Source organism: Tachypleus tridentatus, chromosome 8 (genome assembly GCF_004210375.1).
Source record: "Tachypleus tridentatus isolate NWPU-2018 chromosome 8, ASM421037v1, whole genome shotgun sequence".
Lineage (NCBI taxonomy): Eukaryota > Metazoa > Arthropoda > Merostomata > Xiphosura > Limulidae > Tachypleus > Tachypleus tridentatus.
This window is the reverse complement of record NC_134832.1, coordinates 8,400,817-8,420,651: the sequence shown is the minus strand read 5'-3', so window position 1 is coordinate 8,420,651 and position 19,835 is coordinate 8,400,817. Positions and strand designations below refer to the sequence as shown.

Sequence of the window (19,835 nt, the reverse complement as noted above, 5' to 3'; positions counted from 1 at the left end):
CAGTAACTGACTGTATTATACAAGCAGCTGCTCAGTGTATTCCTAAAACCTCGACACGTGTTCCATGATATCCTCATCTGCGGTGGAATCCTGTCTGCCACATGGTACGGAAGGCTCATAAACGGGCCTGGAATACTTTTTGTAGGTATTCCACACTCTTGCATTGCATAGCTTTCTAGCAGGCCTGTGCACATACTTGGTGGGTAAGACATCAAAGCCAGAATGAATCTTGGATTAAGTTCACAACCAGCATATCTTCTACCACCAGTTTCAAAGTCATATGGGACAAGAGTCGAAAGGTCAGTCAGTGGGCAGTATAATTTTGTCCCCCTCTCAATCTTGCTCTCTGATGGCCAGGAAGTAGCTGATACCCAGAGCATTGCCGATATTCAAGATGAAAGCTTTTGCCAGGTATCTAGCAATTCTGCTTCTTCCTCCACCTTCTTGGCCATCAAGACTCAAGCAGGGCAGACACCTCTGTCCTTTCGAGCTGATTGTCTCTGTGACTGTAATTGTCCTTCTACACTGGTGGAACACAAACTGGCTCTTCATTGGTTTTGCAGTACATCGGGTGAACCTAATGATGTACACTATGAAATGCTGTGCTATCTATCTCCTGAAATACATATGTAAAAATGGCTCGTTTGGGTTGAGAAAATTTTTTATGTAGAGGAGTGAACAACATTTTGACCTTCTTCTGTCATCGTCAGGTTCACAAAGAAAGAGAGAGGTAACTGACCGGAAGCTGATCACATGTTTGAAAGGGGTTGTGTAATGACCAATAATGTCCACATATGAATCGTTTAATTACAATCTTGGTAAATACATAGCATGGGCATTCTCCAAATATGTAACATCAGCCAGCTCATTCATCAAAGACTCTTTTAATTTCAAGTTTAATCTAAATCAACTTCATCATAAAGCCTTAATGGCCAGTTTCGATGTTATATCCCTCTTTACAGAAGTTCTAACCACTGAAGCCTACAAGATAGCCTTAGAACTCTATATCCGAGACCCTAACCCATCTATAGACATTCCCAGAAACCCTCATAAAATTCACCATGATGAAGACAAACTTCATCTTGAACAACCACAACTATATACAAACAAATGGCCTAAGCATGGGCAACCCAGTATCACCAGTTCTAGCCAATATTTTTATGACACAAGTTGAAACACAAGCAATTAACACAGTATTACATCCACCACGAAACTGGTACAGATATGTAGATGACACGTTTGCGGGATTCACATCTACAGAACACACACTTAATTTTTTCAATCACATGTACATCCCAACATCAACTTCACATGTGAACAAGAAGAAAGCAATCAAATATCATTTCTTAACCACAAAATTACAAGAACCAATACACAATTTAAAACAGAAATCCACCAAAAAATCACCCATACTGGACTATACATTCCTTGGGACTCAGCACATGAAACAAAACAAAAACTCAACATACTAAGAAACCAAATAAACACAGCCATAAATCTATGCTCACCAAATAAATTTAATGATGAATTAGACAAAATAAAACAATACTTCATCAACATCAATAAGTTTCCTCCACAAATCATAGAAAACATTATATACACACTCCTAGACATAAAGCAAAATCAACCAACAAAAGTAAATATATCTCACAAATCAAAAAATCACGAAACCATATACTGCTTGCATACCATATATTCCCGACATCAGCAGAAAAAATAACCAACATTTGGCAAAACCTAGTAACAAAATAAGACATTCCAGTTAATACCAAATTTATTCAAAAACCAGGCACAAAACTGAGATCTACACTATGTAAAAACTACACTGACAAACATCACACCAACATTATTTATAAAATACAATGTGATAACTGCCATGACTTCTATATGGGAGAAAAAAGTAGAAAAATGGAAACCAGATTTAAAGAATATAAAAAGTCACCTTCACACGTTTTCAAACACTGCATGTCAAATAAACACAACATAATCATAGAAAGCACTCAAATACTAAATAAAGAAACAAACATAAACAAATGCAAAATTAAAGAAGCCATACTCATACAACAACTTAAGCCCTTTTTTACATATATATTTCTCTACAAGTGGGTTTTCTCGAAATCACTGATTATCTATCTCCTGCTTCTCTTACTATTCTTCTGCTTGTTTTTTAACTGAATCTGGCAGGAGAATGTTTTTCCTGATGCTTGGCACCAGGCTATTGTCCTACCTTTCTCTAAGCCTGGGAAGGATTCCAAGATTCCTTCAAACTATTATCCAGTTGCTTTGATGAGCTGTCTCTGTAAGACCTTAGAGAGGATTATTAATGCTTGTTTTATTTGGGTCCATTCCTCAAATCAAACAAACTCCTCTCATCCACCCAGTGTGGGTTCTGACGACAGCTCTCTACCATGGACCACCTGATTCGACTTAAAATGTCCCTCAGAAAAGCCTTTCTCAAAGGACAACATCTTGTATCAGTATTCTTTGACATTGAAAAGGCTTATGATACAACTTGGAGGTATGGAATTTTGCGAGACCTCCATATATATGGGTTACGTGGCCATTTGCCCATTTTTATTTAAAAAATGTTAATGCACAGGAGATTCCAAGTTTGTGTGGGTTCTACACTTTCCCATTCTTTTGTACAGGAACTTGGAGTCCCTCAGGGCTGTGTTTTGAGTGTCACACTTTTCAGTATAGAGATTAATGCCATCACTGAACAACTCCTACTTACTGTTGCAAACAGGCTCTATGTTGATGACTTTCCCATCTTCTGTCACTTGTTGAACATGAGATACATGAGAACAGACTGCCCTCAATCATTTATTGAATTGGGCCATGGCAAACGGCCTAACTTCTCTCTCTCTAAAACCATTTGCATGCACTTTTGCTGCATACGGGGTATTCACCTTGATCCTGAACTCCATATCGGTGAAGTTGTACTGCCTGTGATCCCTGGGACAAAGTTCTTGGGGCTTATCTTTGACTGTAAGCTGACCTTTATACCACACATTAAGCAAATATAGGTCAAATGTACAAGAGCACTGAACATCCTCCATGTCCCCTTTTCCACCACTTTGGGATCAGATTGATGTTCTATGCTGAAGATATATTGTGCTCATATTCATTCGAAACTCGACTATGGATCACTGGTCTATGGCTGTGCCAGGCTTTTGGCCTTAAATATGCTGGACCCATTCATCATCAGCGACTTTGGCTTTGCACTGGGGCTTTCCACACTTCCCCAGTTTATAGCTTATATCTAAAGTCTCAATAACCTTTTTTGCACCTTTGCCATTTGCTTCTGTCTTTACTATATGCTTCAAAACTTCATTCCTTACCAAAGCATCCCATCTGGGATTGTATTTTCCTTCCTCGGTGGGCCATACTTTTTCAGAATAGACGATCTTTTGGCCTTTGTATCCAGGTGCAGTTGGATGAATTGGGTCTTGCCTTGGATAACATTGCTGTATCTTCTAGTCAGCCAATCCCACCATGGCTTCTTACAGTCCCCAAAAGTGACCTATCTTTAAATCATCTGAGAAAAGCAGATACTCCTGATTGGAAATACTGTCTGTTATTTGCTGAATATCTTTTGAACCATCCTTCCACTCCTATTTATACATATGGTTCAAAATGAGGTGACGGTGTGGGTTCAGCCATGGTTTGTTTTGGTTCAGTGGTTGCACGTAGAATCCCCTCTACAGCTTCTGTGTTTACTGCTGAACTGTATGCCATTTCTCTTGCCCTTGATCACATTGAAGCTAAGCAGCATTCAAACTGCACTATTTATACCAACTCTCTTAATTCTCTACTGGCCCTGGAATTGCTTCATGTTAGTTGACACCCTGTTCTTGCCAATATTCAAAACCAACTGGCCCAGTTATTTTTAACATCTGCTTCTATCCAGTTTTTCTGGATGTTGGGCCATGTTGGTATTTGTGGGAATGAGCTCGCCCACTCCGCAGTGAAATCTATCTGCTCTGGCACTATCACTGCTGTGCCTGTATTCAAGGCTTGGCTCTGTGCCAGTTGGCAATCAGTTGGTAAAAAGCAACGTGACAACAAGCTTTTCCAAATAAAACCCTATATTGGACTTTGGCCATCTTGCTTCCATAAGGATCGGAAAGAGGAAGTTGTTTTAACTAGACTATGCATTGGTCATGGTTTTTTAACTCATCATTTTCTTTTATCTGGAACTGATGCACCATAGTGTAGTCTGTGTGTAGAATACTCCCATATACAAAATTGATAAAGAAATCAATGCTCATTTTCATGCCAACAGGAACTAAAGTGATGTTTGATATATGTATGTGTAAAGGTTTATTATTTTTTGGTAACTTTTATTATCTTGCATATTCCTACTAGAGCTGGTGGTTAAATTTTACCTGATTCCTACTGTAAGTAAAACAGTGTAGTAGTATTATTGCATGAATATAAATGTTTTTTACCCTGTGTGTGTGAGATTGTGTGAATTTAACATGATATACTTTTGCGTATATAGATTGAGGTTTGGAAGTATACATTTTTGAAATGAGTGTATGTGTTAGGCTTACACATTTGAGCAATGTTTTTATAGCAATAGAATGAACAATGTGAAAAACAAAAGACTAGTTTAATAGGCAAAGTGTAATGATAGAATTTGTTGATTCTTAGCTTTTGCTAACTTGGGCATTGGGTGATATGAATTCCATAATTCCCTGCTTTGTTGTGAAAATAATAGCACACAAGTATAAGACTCAGAAAAGAAAAACTGTGGTCAAATTAAGAGAGTTTCATTTTTCGAAAAAGGCTATTGATGTATGGAATGAGTTGCCATCAGTAACAGTGGAGATTGGCAATGTATAGGAGTTTAAGAAGGAAGTTGGTGACTTCTAGAAAATAAGGCTGGGTTTCAGTTTTCACATTTGTCAAAGGAAATTGTGCAAGGACTGCCATCAAGTACCAAATGGTCCATTGTTGTTTTGTGTTATGGTTAAAGTATTATTAAAAATATCTTGATAGTCTTTTGAAAAAAAGGCAACATAAAAGGTGATGCAGATGACCCTATTAGTAAAACGATAATGTCCTCTCTGTTTTACCTCTTGTGTAAACTGCAGTATATGCAATAACAAATTATACAGACATTAATAATGGCATACATCAAGAAAGAATCATGGTAATTTGCTATTAAAGTAACTTGTCACCATGAGTGTGCATATAAAGAATTCATAGATTTACAAAATTTCATTTGTATAAGGTGTGCCTCTAGCTCCATATCATCTCTCAGTTTAGAAGATAACTTTCATCCAGATAATTATTAACTGAATAGATTATAATTTAGACATCAGGTTGATTTGGAATTTCAGATTCATATATATCACTACCTTAATAATATTATTACACATCAAATTTCAGACTTTATTTTTTTACTTAGATTCGATTACACTATGTAACAAAATTTTTACTTTTTCTTGTTCTTGGGCAGAAAGTGTTATTTCCCAATTGCTTATGCCTAAAGTAAATAGAAAATACCTATTATTTGCTTCAAACATTGCTTTTGTAAACATGGGTAATAAACTTTTCAAATTTGCCCATTTTCCAGAACATTCCATGTAGATTCAGTGCTGAATAGCTGATAGAGAATTTTCTCGAACCTAAAAGAACTTTCTAGAATGTTGTAGAACTTATGAGAATTTTCAAGAACCTTTTAGAATTTTCTAGAAATTTCCATAGTAATATATGTACAGGAGCTCACCACTCACCACTTCATTTTAATTCTAGCTGCCTAAGTGAATGCATAGACCTATCTGATTTTATCAGAGATGGCATCAAGAAAGCTGCAAGCATTCACCAGATGCATTCTGCTATGTATATGGCCAATTTATCAAGACAAGAGCAAAATAGTACTCTCTGACAGCATCTGCTAAAATGTGTGAAGACTACAAGGCATATTTCGACGTGCCTATCAGGGATCAAGACAAATCCTGGGCACCTCATTTTACCTGTGAGCACTGCAGAAAAACTTTAAAAGGTAAGACGAACAATTTTTGCTTGCTTGAATAGTAAAATTTTATAAAATACAAATTTTAGACCTTTTAAAATTTAAATATCTTTTTTTTTTATTTCCAATAGTATAGAAAAAAATATCACATAACATATATTGCATGAACCTCTTATACATTAGTTGTGGATGAAATAAATTTATTCTTCATAATAACAATTTTATTTTGCTCTTTTGCAGGATGGTACAGAGAGGAAAAGAGAGCCATGAAGTTTTCTATTCCAAGAATTTGACATGAACCCACTGAACACTCAAGCATTTGCTACTTCTGCATGGTGGACCCTTCCAAACGTCGGGCTGGCAAGAATGCATCTGCTATATGTATCCGGACCTTTCATCATCCATCGCCCCAGTGCTGCACTACCCTGAGGTTCCTGTACCCACTCTGCCAGAGAGAAAGCAGCCATCCTCAGAAGAGAGCAACAAATCGGAAGAGGAGGTAGGTGTTGAAGATCCAGATTACAATTTCAGAGGTGCAGCTGGTGAGAAAAACCCATACTACCCCAACCAAAGAGACCTCAAAGATCTTGGTTTAACAAAGTCAAATGCCGAGCTTTTGACATCTAGGCTCAAGGAGTGTGATTTGTTAGATGAAAGTGTGCAAGTCTCAAGTCAGAGGAAGTATCACCGACAATTTCAAGGTTCTTCACTCACGAAGATGGGTTCTGCTTTTGTCATTATGTATCTGGTCTGTGTTAGGCAGTTGGAATTGCCTGTAACTCGAACGAGTGGCGCTTTTTCATTGATAGCTCATCCAGAAGCCTCAAAGCTGTGCTGCTCCATAATGGAAATAAGTATCCGTCTCTTTCCCTGGCTCATTCCGAGCATCTTAAAGAGGAATACAACAGCATCAAAACCTTGCTTGAAGTATGATGAGTATGGCTGGGAGGTTACAGGAGACTTCAGAATGGTTACATTCCTAATGGGTCTCTAAGGAGGCTTTACTAAATATCTCTGTTATCTTTGCCTTTGGGACAGCAGGGACACCGCAGCACACTACAACAGAAAGCACTGGCCACAACGGATCACGTTCTCTGTGTGGAGGCACAATGTTAAGTGTGAGCCACTAGTGAACCTCCAGAAGTTGTTGTTTCCATCATTGTACATAAAATTGGGTCTTATTACACAATTTGTCACAGCTTTTTATAAGGAATCTGCAGTCTTCAAGTACCTTCGAGACTTCTTCCCTAAGCTGTGCGAGGCAAAGGTCAAGGCTGGTGTCTTTGTTGTACCACAAATAAAGAAGATCTTGGAGTTCACAGAATTCCCCAAGTAGCTCAGTAAGAAGGGAAAAAAAGATTGGGGCAGCTTTGTCACAGTGGTTCGGGACTTCTTGGACGATCACAGGCCGAAAATTACGTGGAACTGGTTGAGGCTCTGATGAAGAACTATGGGAAAATGGACTGCAAGATGTCTCTGAAAGTCCATATCCTTGATAAATATAAGGAGAACGTGGGAGCATACTCAGAGGAGCAAGGCGAGCACTTCCATCAAGATATACCGGACTTTGAACGCCTCTACCAAGGAGCATATAACGAAAACATGGTGGGAGACTATATTTGGGGTCTGATACGTGAAAGTGATTTACATTACAGTCACAAATCTCAAAAAACTTCTCACTTCTAAACATTTTTGTTCATTTTTGTGTAACTTTAGTATAAATACATGTAAATCTTGATTCATATGTAAATGAAATTGTGCAAATTTGCCCATTTTTACATAGAAATAGGTTAATTTCTAAATTTCATTTTCCAGTTCACTAAAGCAAAGTTTGAAGGGAATAATGACCATTTTATGTACTTTTACAACATAAGCAATCAAGAAATAACACACACTATCCAGGAACAAAATTTGTGTTACATGGTGTTATTAGTCATTATGTTTCAAAGAATAAAACTATGAAAGATCCACTTTTTAAATGAAATATGAACATTTGCTCATTTGCATTATCAACAGAAAAATAAACTAATAAAAGCTAATGAAGGAAGTATTCAGTTTAATCATTGCTAATTATGTAAGTGGATTTTTTTAAAGGATGTTAATACATTGTTGATCTGTTCATAAGATTTGAATGTGTAATTGAATGAACTATGCATAAAGTGAAAACAATATTCAACCATTATCAATCATAGAAAAAGTGTTTGAAGTAAATAATAAACAACTAATTAATATGAAATATTGTGTTATTTGACTTTTTAATCAAAAAGACAAGTAAGAGGCTTCTGGACAATGGTCTCTGTTTCAGAGGTCTTCTCCTATTAACATCTTAAGACTTCTGTTAGCATGACATGCTTTGGATTATTTTCTTCCTATTCTACAGAACTGACTCATCATGATCCTTTTGTACAATTCTACAATTGCAGTTTGTATTAATCACCAAGGAGGCACCCATTCCATGTATGTTTGAATGTTAGAACTTCTTTATTGGGCCAATATGTTGGGAATACATCTTCATGCGTGTCATGTTCCAGATGTTTTCAACTTCATGGTAGCTCATCTTTGAAGACCATACAGATTTTATCCCCCCCTCCCAGCAGTCTTTTTACCCTTAGGTTTTCTAATAGCTATACAATCAGAATGCATTTGCCACTTTTCTCAACACAAAGTTTCCCCTTTTTTTGGTCTCCAATTTCTTCAGAGCCAGGACTGGACCATCTGGTACATTTATGTTTATCATCCCAGGGTGATTTTAATCATCTATGCCAAGTGCTTCTCATTGCTAATTTACTGACTGCACAACCTAGGTTTTTTTATCTCTTTCAACTTAAAATTACCTTTCTGTTGTCTCTCCTACTCACTCCATCAACCTCAGACACCAGTCCATCATCCCACCTTTCATACCTTCCAACTTCATGCCTGGCATTTATCAGGTCCTGGACAAGGATATCTGAATTATCTAGACATGTCACTTCTCTTTTACCACATTCCACTTTGGTGACTCAGGAAGGACATTCTTCCTTCTTGCTGATTTCATTTCCATCTGTTTACCACTTTTATTTTCAGTTGAATCCAGATAGACTTTTATATTATGTTCAAGCTCTTCCTTGTTATATTTCTTTCATGGCTTCCTTTTGTGGCTATCTTAACTGCCTTTTCATCCCCTGGCAACAATTCTCTGTACATAATCTTTACCCTTCTACTCTTACAAGATGAGTTTGGCAACAAATTAGATTGAAATATTCCTCTCTGTTTCTTCCTTTATCTCACTTTTTCCTGGTGTCCCCCCTCTTTCATCTGCTGGAGGAAGTCCCCCTCCCAATGCTACAGTGGTATGTCTCTGGACTTATAGTGGTAGAAACTGGGTTTTGATATCAGTGGTACAAAGAGTGCAAATAGCTCTTTTTGTAGCTTTGTGCATAATAACAAAAACAAACTGTTGGAGGAAATTTTTTTATTGGGTGGCTGTTTTTTCCCCTTTGGTGTACCACCCGCATTTCGGCATCCTTCAAATTTCAGTGAGGCTGTGATTGAGTAAGTTACCTTTTCAGTGGCATGTTTCTTTTAGTTTAGGGTCCTGCTACTTATGTCTTAAATTTGCACAGTTCAGCCAACAACACAAACTGTTGAGATGAGGTGTTCCACATAATTGCTAATAGGTTTCCTTGCAATACATTTGCTTCATTAATATCTCCATTCTGGACCACACTTACCCATGGACATACATGATAAAGCAGAAGGGGATATCTAGCTACCCATCACTTTGAATGAATAAATCAGGGTTAGTCTGCTTTTCACAAAAGGGTTTTTGTCCTCACTTGTTACACTATCTCTGATGTCACTGTTCCTCTGGTGGACTCTCCACAGCATTTTATCTCCTTTTCTTCTAGTGAAGTATGACATTTCTTACCACTTTTCAAATCCAACCCCCTGGGGTGGTGTACTATGGAGAGTCCTGCTGAATATGATGGGTTCCAGTCAGTCGAGGTTAGGATGATCTGCTGGTATAGATGGCATGTGATTCTTCAGTCCTATGTCCACCTATGTGTGGTTGAACCCAGAGATTGATGTTGCATTCCAGTTTCTGAATGGTGAGGTTGCATATTTTTCATAGAGATAATCCATTTCTATGTGATGAGACCCAGAAGGTGGCATTGCACTCCAACTTTTATGTGGTCCTGTCAGAAAGATGCTGCTGCTTTGGTGTAGATCTGTCACATTGCATTTTAACCCTTTGATTGGGATTCTTCCTCTTACCATCATCTGTATGTTATTTTCCAATGAATGATTTTGGATTAGAGCTTGACCAGTCAACATAAATCCTCAAATGTTGATTGTAATTACTCATCCAAACTCAAATTTTGTAGTTTTCCACCTGTGTATAGTGCATCCTGAGGTTGATATTGCATGTGCATGCACACACACACACACGTGCTCCAAATTCTGTACACTTCTATCCAAGAGAATGATGTTGTTGGGGTGAAGGTTCTCCCTCTAGTGCTTTGCTTTGAGCATTTCTCCAACCTGAGGCAGCTGATGTGCTGTAAAGGATCAGTTGGATTAAGTTTGATTTGATCTACCACATTGGGACATCTCTTCTGGTCATCATTCGGATGTTGGTTTCATGGATATATCAATGGTTGTGATCTGTGCACATGTGCCCAGTTATGTATATACTATTTGAAGAGTATAATTTTCTTCAACTTAACTTGAGTTTAAAACAATGTGAACCCTCCTCTTACCATAGGTTGTATGTTGTTGTCCCAATGCCACTTGATTTTGGACAGGAGTTGACCAGCCATATATGGTCTTCACTCCATACCCACTATACACTGTGAAGCACATCTATTTTAGTTTTCCCCCACTTTCACATCTGTAGATGGGTCTTTTACAGTTTGTTTGTTTTTTTAACTAGGATTGAGATTCTGTATATTGTGGTTTGAACTAGCCTGGTTTTATTTTTTTCTTGATTCTTATTACTCTTGCTTCTTACCCTCTGTTAACTAGTGCAAGAAGTGCTTGCAAAGCTTGAACTGACAGATACAAAATCTTAACACTTTTGACTTTATGGTATCAGTATTCACAAGCAGACTGTAATATTTTAGTTTAATTTTATTTTTTTAATATCTTTACACACACACTTCAAAATACTTATGAGGTGAAAAAAGTGTCAGTTGTATCCATTTATATAAGCATGGGTAAATGTAAAATAAAAACATGACACAGTTTAAGCATTTAAGGCCAAATTGAATTAATATAAATTTAATAGCAGAACAAGGTGCAGTTCATAATGGGTAAAAAGTTAATAAACATTTAGAAGCAATATCTGATTAGCTTAATTCTGAAATAAAATCTATAGTGTGTAATGTAAAGTTATAAGAATGTTTACAAAATATTTTAATTTTTCAGTATAAAACTTGCATGCAATTATGTGTTTTCTACATCACAGGTTCATTAATCAAGTTATGGAATTTGTGTAAAACCTGCTGCTGAGATACTGCTGGAAAACATGGAAGATATGACATCTCGTGAAGAACAGGTGAGAAGCCACATTTTTTATGATTTAATGTCGAGTTAGCTATTTGTCCTTGATGCTGAAGTTTAACCATTTTTTAATAAATGTTGTCTATATAGGGCCTGGAAGTTTTGGAAAAAATAGAATTATTTCACTTTTCCTCCATCATTAAATAGAAAGTTTTAGTTCAGAAAATTTAGATTTAAAATGAACCACAATATCAGAAAGACCTGTATATCTGTAAACCTGTTTATTCAGTTTTATCTATTTAACAAACTTTTGTTGCTAAGCACTATATCTCAAAGCAGGAATCTCTAAACTACACCCCCAGACCTCATCCATTCCAAGACTTTGGTTTATCCAGCCCTCCAACAGTTTATTAAAGTAGTAATATAATTTTTTTTAATATTATAAAAATAAAATGTAATTGAGCAAAAGCCAATCTAGTTGTGATACGGCCCACTGACATGTAATGAGATGATATAATGATATTTTCATTTTTAATGATGTAAAAATAAAAAATAAAACATAATTGAGTAAAATCCAACCTAAATGCAATACACTTTTCTATTTGCTGGAAAACATCATATTACATAGTATTGCATCATCTCACTTATTGATCCTGGTGCCTGAAACAATGTTTCTTCCCCGTGCCTGCCCAGTTTACCTAAGTGTGTGTCAGTGAATGCTGCTGTTTACTTTATATTCAAGTTTATAGCTACTCCTAATTATTATGTCAAGACAAGGGGAAAAGAGAAAAGTCAACTCTGAATGTTGTGTTTTTAAAAAACATTGGAGTGTGGACTTCATTACTGAATCAAGTAACAAAGTGTTGTGCTTAATATGCAACAAGACTATCACAGTGCTAAAACAATACAACATTTGTAGACATTACACAACAAACACTCATCAAACTATTCTAAGTTCATGGGAAAGCTACATTTAGGCAGATTTGAAACCTTCAAAGGTAACTTATCATCACAACAGTTTGTATTTAAAAGGAAGAAAGCTGAGAATGAAGCTGCAACAAGAGCAAGTTTTCAAGTGGTACACCTGTTAGCCAAGTGAAGAAATCCTTTTACCGATGGTGAGCTAATTAAGTTATGTGTGATTGAAGCAACTGAAAAAATGTTCCCAGAGAAAGTAGACTTATTTACAACTATTAGCCTTTCAATGAATACTGTTGCTCGTACAGTTGAGGACATTGGAAGCATTGTGTTTCAGCTGAAAGACAAGGCCAAAGAGTTTGAGTGCTTTTCCATCAAGCTTGACCAGTCAACAGGTATATGTGATATTTCACAGTTGCTGTTGTTTATTCATTGAGTCAATATTACTTTTGAAGAGACTGAAGAATTAGATTCTGTGCACAGTATTCATGGAACAACCACAAGTGAGGACATTTTCAAAGATGTCAAAAAATCACTAATTCAGTACAAACTGGAATGGAAATAGCTGTAGTGCATTACAGCAGATGGTGGTAAAAAATGTATGGTGCAGGAAAAGGATTAGTTGGACAAATTTACAAAGCTGCTGAAAGTGCAGGTTGTTCCAAGCCTATGGTTCTTCACTGCATTATTCATCAGCAGAAAGTGTGTGGAAAATATCTGGATCTGTCAGGTGTCATGGAATCTGTAATTTCAAAGATGAACTTCATTCACTCGCATGGACTCAACCATCATTAGTTTCATGAATGTTTGGCAGAAATAGAAGCAACATATCCCAATGTGTCTTACCACACTTCAGTTTGATTGCTTAGCTGTGGGAAAGTTATTTCATGATTTTTTGAACTTAGAATTGGAATTGAAATTTTCTTAAATGAAGAGAACTACCACCAACCATTACTCACAAATAGTGACTGGCTTTGGAAATTACCTTTTTCTGTAGACTTGATCATGTCACTGAAGACTTTTAATCTTAATTACAAGGCAAAACTGCATGTATCTGCACTATGTGCATCTAGGTGAAAGCATTTCAGTAAAATCTAATTATTTTTGAGTCCCACTTGATGAGGAGTTGCTTCAAATTCTTTCCATATTGTGAAAATTTCAAGCAAAAAGTGGGTCCCCATTCCTACACAGGTATGCACAAGATATCCTTTCTGCCCTGAAACTACAGTTCAAGGAGCATTTTTCTTATCTTGATGTGAGTGCAATAGTAATAAGGGTCTTCCAAAACACATTTGATTGTGTTATTGATGAACTGCCACTTGAAGTTCAAATGGAAGTGATTGATCTGCAATCCATGACATGTTGAAAAACAAATACAAAGAAGGGAAATTGATAGAGTTCTATAAATGCCTTCCATGTGTTCAGTATGTTCATTTAAAAATCTTTACTTGTGGATTCATTTCAGTTTTTGGCACTAACTATTTCTGTGAAAAGACATTTTCAAAGATAAAGTACATGTAATCTAGTTACAGATTATCCTTATCTGATGAGCATTTGCAATCACGTTTGATGATAGGGAGTACTAACTTTGAACCTCATATAGGTGTAATTTTGTCAGAAAAGCACCAGTTTTATGCTTCTCACTAATGCTACAAAAGACAATTGTGCATCTTAAATATTTTTAATAGATGCTCTCATGAGAAATAAATTAGTGATGTATTCTGATCATGTATCCATCCCTACTTAATTTTACCACAACCCTTTCAGTCTGCAAAGCCCAGTAAGACCTACCTCCCAGCCCTTGTACAAAAAGGTTTGAAGACCCTTGTCTTGAAGTGACAAGTTCTGTATTAAAAGTTTATGTAATAATGTATTTCTGAAAAAAGTTATGACACACATTGACAGTGATGAGAATGAGTAAATATGTATCATCTTTTAAGGTTGCATCATGTTCACTGAGCTAAGTAAAGTATTAGAACATTACAGTATTAAGAATAAAGCTCTAAATCAACCAATACTATGTACGTGGGTATCTGCAACTGAAAAGAGTATTTGCAGCTTTAACACTATGTACATAACTTGTTTTATTATTACAAGTATGGAATGTATAGGCTAGCTAGAACAGGACAACTAATAAACTAAACTACTTTGTATGTGTTTTCATAGGATAAGGAGTATTATCTGTAATAAAAGTAAAGCATATTATGCCTATAGTTTGCTTATTTTGTTTCACTTTGTATCATTTGGACAGTATATTTGCAGCCACATTACATGCATTTCTCAAGTACAAAATTTAAAAATGATGAAAGTATATAGCATTTGTTTGGTCAAATGAAATAAACTACACAATCAACTACAGGTTCAATATTATTAGCAATCTCTTATTGATGTACAAAAATGCATGTATATTTAAAGTTAGTTAAATGGTGTATCAGTTGTGAAAAAATTGATAAATATGTAAAAGCCATTGTTTACCTTTTATAACGTAAATGCTACTTAAAGTTTGATATAACCTGCTGATTAGGATAACATTAGTCTCTAACAACTTTTGCTGTTTTTGTTTAGGCAGTAAAAGAGTTTATTGAAACTGTTAATGATCTGAGACTTAGACGGAATGCTGGACCCCTGTCATGGAATACAGCTGTCAAGTTCATGATGGCCAGAAAATTTGATGTTCACAGAGCATTAGCTTTATATGAAGTGCATGAGGTCAGAACAGTATGATTTTTTTTAACCTTTACCTTTCTTGCATAATTTTTGTTAAAAGTTTCAGCAAGAAAGTGACTACTCTGAATATAGCTGCAATTGTTTTTCACTCAGTATTGTTCATTGTTCTTTCTATAAACATTTACTTTCATGATAGTTAGTAAACAGTATACTTGAAATTATATTTTTGTTTATAATTGTAAAATATGGTGAATTTGATGAAGTAAACAAGCCATAAAGTAGAATATTTACCTAAAAACATAAGTACTTCTCTTGTTTGATAAAAATTTGTTCTACACTTAAAAAATTAGTTTATTCAGAAGATGATCTGCACCTGGTATCAGACAAAGAACCAATTTGTAATTGAGTTATAAGAGTTGTTTTTTTTTTAAGTTAATACTGTCATTAGTTTATTTGGGGTTTTAAGTTAAAGCATTTTCATCAATACATATTAAACATTAATGTTCATTGTCTAAGGAAGAATTTTCTAATTTTGTATCATTCATTAAAACTATAAATTTTATAAGGATGAATTTATGACATTATTTATTTTATGTTACAGATAATAAGAATTAGAGAAGGACTTACTAGGTTTGATCCCATAAATGAACCTTTAAAGAATGAATTAGAAACAGGAAAATTTACAGTATTGGTAGGTTTGTTTTATTAATATAATTTTAGTAGAATTAATTATCATTCCTTTAATGTGATGGTTATCTTATCATTAAACTTAGATTTGTAATTAAAATAACTTGCTTTTTTAGCTATAGTATTTGTTTTTACTCTTGTCACCAAACTGTAAAAATTTGTGTATTCTTATAATGTTTACAATAATTTGTCTTAGATGGAAAAATGAACATGAATGTGTTTTAAACACCATAAAACACTTGCATGAGATAAAAATATTTTTTTTAAATAGAAAAAGTCAGAAGATGAAGACTTTTTAGAGAAAATAGTACAAAGGACTGACTGTAATGGGAATTACTGTTATCATTTCAAACTGCCATTATAAATTGATATATGTCACAACCAGTTGCTATGAACCGAGTTTTTAGAAAATGATGTATACTGCTGGCCAAAATTTTAAAGCCAATGAACATAAAGAAAAAATATGCATTTTGCATTGTTAGACTCAACCACTTATTTGAGTAGTGCTTTGAAAGATGAAAATAAGAAAAGGAAAGATAGAAATAAAACTTTTTTAGCATTTAATAGGGAAAATGTTAGCACTATGAAATTAGCCTAAATACTAGCTGGTCAAAAGTTTAAGACCATACTGAAATGAAGCGTTAATTGGTAAACACATAACAAAATTTAGTCATTTTTGTTCAAGCATTAGCATTGTCAATATCTCCCACTGACATCTCCTGTGTTACATTGAGTAAAAACATGGCAAAGGCTAAAAAGTCGACAGAGTTTGAACGTGGCAGAATTATCGAGCTGCAAAAGCAAGGTCTCTCTCATCGTGCCATCGCTGGTGAGATTGGGCATAGTAAAACTGCTGTTGCAAATTTCTTAAAAGACCCTCAGGGATACGGTATGAGAATTTCAAGTGGTTGGCCCAAGAAAATTTCCCCCAGTGTTGAGCAGGAAGATTCAACGGGTTGTCCAGCAAGACACCAGCCAATCGCCAAACCAGATTAAGGCCCTTACGGATAAAGAATGCAGCTCAAGAACAATAAGACGGCATTTACGAGAGAAAGGCTTTAAAAACCACAAACATATTCAAAGGCCACTGCTTCCTCCACACCACGAAACAGCTCGGTTAAACTTTGCTGAGAAGCTCCAAACATGGAATGTAGAAAAGTGAAAGAAAATATTTAACCTGGATGGTCCAGATGGCTTCCAACATTACTGACATGATAAGGATATCCCACCACAGACATTTTCTACACGATACAGTGTAGGAAGTTCCATCACAATCTAGGGTGCTTTCTCCTTCCATGGAATAATGGAGCTTCAGGTTATACAGGGGCTGGCTACATTGGCATGTTGGAGAGAGTATCCTTATTGACTGAAGGGCCTTACTTGTGTGGAAATGACTGAATCTCTCAGCAAGACAATGCTGCAATCCACAATGCCTGCAGGACAAAGGACTTTTTCATGGCAAATAACGTGATTCTTTTGGACCATCCAGCATGTTTGCCCGAACTGAACCCCATTGAAAATGTTTGGGGGTGGATGGCAAGGGAAGTCTAGAGAAATGGACGTCAATTCCAAACGGTGCATGATCTTCGTGAAGCCATCTTCACCACTTGGAATAACATTCCAGCCAGCCTTCTGCAAAAGCTTATATCGACCATGCCAAAGCTAATTTTTGAAGTTATTTGCAGTGATGGCCATGCAACTCACTGCTGAGACCTCTTGTTGGGCATTTCCTACCCTGTTTAGTACTTCTTTTTGGTATGGTCTTAAAACATTTGACCAGCTAGTATTTAGGCTAATTTCATAGTGTTCACTTTTTCCCTATTAAATGGTTTTTAATTTTATTTTCATCTTTCTAAGCTCTACTCAATTAAGTGGTTGAGTCTAACAATGCAAAATGCATATTTTCCTTTATGTTCATTGGCCTTAAGATTTTGGCCAGCAGTGTATGTCACAACTGGCTACCATGTATTGCACTGCCTAGAAATTAGATCATAACTAACTCCCATGAACTAAATAAATTAGAAATTGCTTTATACCGCAGCTAGCTACCACAAACTGTTTAGAAACTTCTGTATATTGTAAACAATGCTTTCAAGTGAATTGTTTATAAAACACAGTGTTATACCATTAAATACCTTCATAAGTCAATAAGAGCTTGAAAACTTGTGTCATTGTATAGAAAATGGTGTTTTATAGAAGAGTATTCAATTCTGAATTGAGTCTTATTTTCCTCTGATTTAACCATAGCTCATCTATCTTTGAAAAACACACTGGTACACACACAAAAAAATTATATTTACTTGTCTCTAATTCATTGATTTTATATGATACTACAGGGTGTTTGGAAAGTCACTGTCCAGTTTTGTAATTATATTTTATTCAGTCTATTTCAATCCAGTAACTGATAGTGGTGTTTCGAAACAAAATAAGAAAGATCCAGGCCTGTATTGATGCCAATGGGGGTCACTTTCAACATTGTTTATAATTGTCATTCATATTTACCTCATGTATTCTATATTGAAACATGTCTCTAATAAATATATAAATGCACAGTGACTTTCCGAACACCCTGTATAAATTTACTGGTAGTATGTTAAAGGAAAATAATGTTACTAAAAATATAAATTTTTGAATTGGTTGTTCTAAATAACAGTTCATGAGGTCCTAAGCTGTAATTTTAATTTTCTGTTCAGTATTGGCAAAATTAAATGTTATAATTTTTTGAATAGTTTGAAAATAAAACATGCATCCTAACTCCTTATGATGGTTAACTAGTGATATAGTTCTTTTGATTACTACAGTACAAATGAATTGAATATTAATTGCTATTTTGTCAAGTATTGAAACTTATAAGCTTGGGCTTTTAACAAGTGATTGATGTAATATTTATTGGGTATGATTGAGTATGATTAAATCACAAAGGAGCATCTTGACTTATGTAGTGTAAACCAATAATTTTTCATCATTCAGCCAACAAGAGATAGCACTGGGGCAGCTCTTGCTATTTTTTACTGCAAATAAACATTTTCCTATTTCCTCATCACATCAAGTAACTTTACAAGGACTTGTCTATCAGTTGGATGTTTCGTTACACAGGTATGTGAAGTTAAGTGAATGATTTCTGATTAGATTCATAATGTTGTAAAATCATGTAGGCACTCTTTGCACCCTTATAAGCTGTAAATCAACTGAAGAATGCGGAACTCACATTACACTGTTGTATTACATAACTCGAGAGCTACTCTGAGTTGCTATCTTGTATACTACTTAAATATTTTTATTATATTATCATTATTTATTTTACCTAATCTAACCTTAATTTTTAAAAAAAGATTCATATTTTTACATTTTAGTTACTTTTATACTAATAAATAAAAAATAAATACGAAAAACAAAAATAAAATACCTATTTTTTATTTTTTTGCTGTCAGTTGTTGATGATACTTAACTCCAATTTTTTATACTAATGGTGGTAATGCACAAAATTATTTTTATTTAATTAAAATAACATAGAATAATAACATGCTAAAACAAACAATTTCCTCTAATTATCACAATTTTTGTGGCTTTAATAAGTACCTGAAAAGAGCCATCACAAGTTCTTCCAAGCTAGTTGTTATCTTTCCCATTTGAATGAAACTTGTACTAAAATGAAATGGACAATTTTTTGTTCAGAACATGAAAACCTTGGGTTTATGTTGGTTATAGATCATATAGAAATAAATTTAAGAAGAAACTATTAATAAATCCTGAAAGGGAAGATGTGACAGATGTAAAAAAAAAAAGGGGTCTGATTTTCCATTTCCTGGCTCTGTAACCAAACAGAATTGAAAGCTATAAAAATTATGGTTTGTTTGAGCAATAATGATTTTATAGTGGGTAATTTACATTGAATTTTGTACTTATTGGAGAGATGATAAATAAAATAGAGAAGATGGGATACTTATAGAAAATTTGTTATCTTTCTTACATCCCTTGAGGTGAATAACTGTACATGGTGAGCAGACCTCCCAGAGAAAATTCTGTATTTTTAATTTACCTCCTCTGGGACATGAACACCCACCTACATGTTTGCTGCGCATGGTGACCCATGAAGGGA

The 19,835-nt window shown here is 35.2% G+C and overlaps 1 pseudogene across 1 annotated transcript in view; it reads left to right on the top strand.

Annotated features, from left to right (window-relative positions):
* Positions 1-19,835, top strand: part of LOC143258485 (tyrosine-protein phosphatase non-receptor type 9-like) — an 80,586-nt pseudogene that overhangs the window by 3,891 nt on the left and 56,860 nt on the right. Inside the window, exons 2-5 of the transcript XR_013032314.1 lie at positions 11,430-11,519; positions 14,948-15,091; positions 15,651-15,740; positions 18,707-18,832. The product of XR_013032314.1 is annotated as a tyrosine-protein phosphatase non-receptor type 9-like (transcript). The remainder of the gene's footprint in view (positions 1-11,429; positions 11,520-14,947; positions 15,092-15,650; positions 15,741-18,706; positions 18,833-19,835) is intronic.